A 4,800-nucleotide genomic window follows, 5' to 3' on the forward strand; every position below is an offset into this window, starting at 1 on the left:
GCACCGCCTGGCTTTGACATTCCTCCTCGAGGATACTGGTGATGTAGTGTTGAGGCATCAGACCATCAACAGCAGGCCGATGCGTACATCGCTTACATATTCTAGATTTGAAGCTTTCGTGACTGCAATGATTCATATTCTTAGGTTTTTTCGGTAAAGTCACGTAGGTAAAAATTTAAAATTAATAAAAGTAAAATAAAATAACAATCACGACGTTTCGGAGGCAACACAAGCTTCCGTCTTCAGGTGGAAGCTTGTGTTGCCTCCGAAACGTCGTGATTTTAATTTTATTTTACTTTAATTAATTTACATTTTTTACCTACGTGACTTTACCAAAAAAAACTAAGAATATCGCTTACATGAATAGAAAATTTCAAGACAAGCCACAGTAGTGCGATTGTGGCCAGACAACCCAAACTGCGGACCAAATATCAAAACCCACTCCCTATTGATCAACCTTGTACGTGGTTGTAATGTGCACCGATGCCTACTTTACTGAGGGTGATATCGGCACATAAAATAAACATTGATTGATGGCGGTAAACACACAACACACACACACCACACAGTGCTGCTGGCTGCTGACATTCTACGCGAGAATTGAACAGTCGATGTGCAGTGTTAGTCTGTGGGTAATGTTGGTCTTTGTGTAGTCTTAGTCTATGGGTCGTAAAGTAAACCAACTTCAGTCTGAGCTTCTTCAACGGGAGATGAACGGCAAAACTACACGACCTCTCTCTCTCTCCTGAAGCCTTCGTCTCGTCGTGCCCAGCAGCAGCAGACCTCGACATTAGCATCCAACTCCTCAAGGGCGTATTGCTGCCATCACGCTCAAGAGGTCAGCGTGGTCCAGATGTCTTGTGACCCCTTAAATTCGTTTACCCCTAACATTTCCCTCCCTCCCCCCTCTTTGCATGTTGATTCATGTTTCAAATAGGCATTACTTTAAAAAAAAAATTTGTTTTAGAGAATTAAATGGGGGGGGGGGGGGGGGTCACAAGACATCTGGAGCACTCTGTAGCTTGGGGTGGGTAAGTGCTGCCCTCTACTGCGCGGACGCCCGCGGTTCCCGCAAACGAGGTCCCATTCGCAGTCGACTGCGCAGCATCCTAACGCGGGGTCGTTCGAAGTACCCGAGACGAATTGCGCTCAAATTCTACAAATATTCGAAGCTGAACATTGTCAAGTAAAAATAAAATAAGAAACAAAGCGAATCCTTTCAGCCTATTCACGCGTATTTATTGAGCGCACACACACTACACCGATTAGCACGGTTGGCTAGGTACGGTGCAAAAGAAGTTTAACGTACAAATGCGAAGTACACCAAACACATTTTTATCCTTAAACATCTCCCATGTACCGATGAAGTGGGGAGCAGGCCTTCATAATCCAGCAGTGGATAGATCACGGTTAAATTATATAATCAATGCCATCACTCTTCTTGGTTCTTTCGGTAAAGTCACGTCGAAGGGAAGTAATAATGACTTTACCGAAAGAACCAAGAAGATGAATCCCTGCAGTCACGAAAGCTTCAAATCGAAATTTAATGCCATCACTATCATGAGAAAATATTGACTGATCACGAATCGCTGTTGCGATGGGACAGATTGATTCGTATCGGGTAATGAGCTATTTGCCATGACGCCCCTGCATAGACAGGCAATATATTACAGCATAACAAAAATAATTATCAACATATTCGACAACAAACACTGTGTGGCCTTAAAAGGCAAAGTATATAACGAGCGACGTTTCGAGCAATGGCCCTTCATCACAGTGCACAGAGAGGCCAAGAGGACAATTGCCCGAAATGTCGCATATTTCTTTTAAGGCTACGACACACAGTGCCGGATTGAGTTAGTGCAGGGCCTGTAGCATATGTTGTAAAGGAGCCCTAAAAAAACATAAATATAAAACACACATTTTTTTACTTGCATAGTAAAGTTATTTTAATTTGTTATACGGCCGGATAATACGAGAAATCACTAACCTTAAACACGCGGTCGTTCGTAAAAGTTGAAGGCAGTATAGTACTATAGTAATAGAGCGAGTGCAGAAAGACTGAACCGGAATTGATAGCTTGATATCATTGTCCTGAAATCTTGACTTAAAGCTTTCGTGGCTGCAATAGTTCATATTCTTTGAGTCTTTCGGTAAAGTCACGTAGAACAAACATAAAAAAAAACATTTTTACCGAAAGACCCAAACACTATAGCATTGTCCTGATAGTGCGTTGTTTTTGTGCTGTTCGCTTTTTTGCGTCCTCTGGTCAAACACTTATGTTTTATTTTTTTATTTTTTTATTATGTTTAATTTTTTTATTTTATTATTTCCCTTCTACGTGACTTTACCGAAAGAACCAAGAAGATGAATCCCTGCAGTCACGAAAGCTTTAAATCGAAATTTGGTCTAACACTGTTTGAGACTAGGCTTTAAAGAAAGCTGTCTCTGCTGTGGACCAATCAGTTTTAAAGACAATGCACATACAGTCAGAACATACTCTTTGGTACTTTCGCTAAAGTCACGTAGGTATAAAATAAAATAAATCACGACGTTTCAGTCGCAACAAAAGCATCCGTCATCAGGTGAGAGAGCATGATCTGCTGCCGAGGCAGGTTTGAAATGGGTGTAGCCCAAGGGTCATAAAGAAGTGAGCGGGGCTAGTGATGTTAATGTAAGAATGGAGAGCGGCCTCCTCAACGAGGGCACGGAAGTGGCTATGTTAATGTGAGAGATTAGCATGTTAATGTAAGATCGAAGAGTGGCCTCCACGAGGCAAGAGCGTCAACGCAAGGGAACCACCGCAACAGTGGCCATGTCAGAACATGTTTTTTTTGTTTGCATGTTCACCACAAGTATATGTATGTGGTTAATGCAGACATGATTCCTGGCAAAGGTTTCAGTTTGGTATTTTAACATCTGGAAAACGATATTAACATAATGTAGTACTGGCCAAGAAGGTCTCATGAAGCTTGAATGCATTTAGCGCGGGGCCCTTGAAAGTGGGGGGCCCGTAGCTACATATGTAGCTCCTTATTCTTTCAGTCTTTCGGTAAAGTTACGTAGGTATAAGAAAAAAATTATAATACAAATTTAAATTAAGTGAATAAAAAAATAATAAAAAAAGATGTAGCTGCTTGTGCTACGAGGATAAACCGGCACTGCATTACACACACGTGCGCGGTGTCTCCGTATCGCTACGGGAAGTGTTGAGTCAAGTTGCGTGCAACAGCAGCAGCGACGACGCCAGTCGTTGATTATTGACTAATCTTCTCCATATACAGGTAGTCCCCGAGTTTCGATGGTCCGACTTACGATATTTCGATCTTACGATGGCGATAGCGATACGACAAAATTTGCCATCAACAACCTAACATTTTAACACGTAGGCTTTCGCGACCAATATTATTCATAATCAACGTTTTTGGGTTTAGATCGCGTATTTATAAATGTGTCCATTCTGGCGACTTGCCCGATGATGCTGGATGCAATTACCAGCGAAAACGTCGTACTCAAATTGTAAATGTTGTGGTTTCACGCTTCAACACACCGGTGGGCTAAAGCAGTGAACTATTTGTCTTTTGTCAACGTGACACTTTTTTACTGATTGGCCGTGTCGGGTGGTGGAGGGTTACGACACATTTATAGATAACGCGATCTAAACCCAAAAACGTTGATTATGAACCGAACATTGTTCAAGTATGCAGACGACGGACAGAATCTTGGTGAGTACAGCACAATATGATACGTTGCGATACGTTCAATGCATGTATGATACGTAGCTTTAGCGATTTCATTTTAAGGTTACCACGATACGATACGTTCAATGCATGTTAAAAAAAAATTTTCATAGCAGATAGGATTGTTTCCTGAAAAAACGTTCTTTTAAATGGCAGTTCACATAGGTAGGCTAAGAATTTACCTTGTTTTTTTACTATACATTTTACTGTGCAATATTGTATTGTAATTAATAAATACATACAGTATATAGTTAATACAGTACGGTACTATAAATTGCTCTGTTTTACTAAATTATCACCATTCTTTAAGACTCCTGGGTAGGCTAGGCCATCTTCGACTTACGATATTTTCAATTTACGATGGGGTCGTCGTAACGCATCCCCATCGTAAGTAGAGGACTACCTGTATATTTAATGCAAAGTTGTGAATATGTGTCTGTTCAAAATGTTTAGCGTACTTCCCGACATGCAACAAACTGCAAATTTGCCATGTGGGTACTTTCCAGACTGTACACCATGCAAAAATTATAAAAATACACTTTTGGTTTTTTTTGGGGGGGGGGGGGAGCTCAATAATGCATATATGTTTTGCACAGCAAGTGTCACGTGACCCGCGCACGTGGAAGCGTAACGCATTGTAGTGTAGTGGTTAGTGCGCTGCGCTACGAACCCGGCGACCCGAGTTCTATTCCCGGTGACGATTATTTTTATTTGAACAGCTCCTGGGCCTCCCCTAGGTCGACTCAGCCTCAAACGCAGTAACTGGTGGTGTGGTGTGTGAACATCGCCACTGGGGAGACAAAGGCGGCCGGGCGTGGTGAATCCAAGTCCCGGGCGAAGCCGGGTAGTTTAGCTAGTTGTGAATAATTCTAGATTTAAAGCTTTGAAGCCTTTAGTAACTGCAATAACGACGGCACCGCACCACACCCACGTGCGTTGCCTGTTGTGTTCGTATATACTGTAGTATGTTAATGAACCCACGTGACGTGACGCATGGCATGGTAGGGTGGGTGGGGGGGCTCATTTCATTTGATCCCAGCCCCGTGGTAAACATGTGGCT

The sequence above is a fragment of the Lethenteron reissneri genome, chromosome 51 (genome assembly GCF_015708825.2).
Source record: "Lethenteron reissneri isolate LAM-NWPU_2019-01 chromosome 51, ASM1570882v1, whole genome shotgun sequence".
NCBI classification, from domain to species: Eukaryota; Metazoa; Chordata; class Hyperoartia; order Petromyzontiformes; family Petromyzontidae; genus Lethenteron; species Lethenteron reissneri.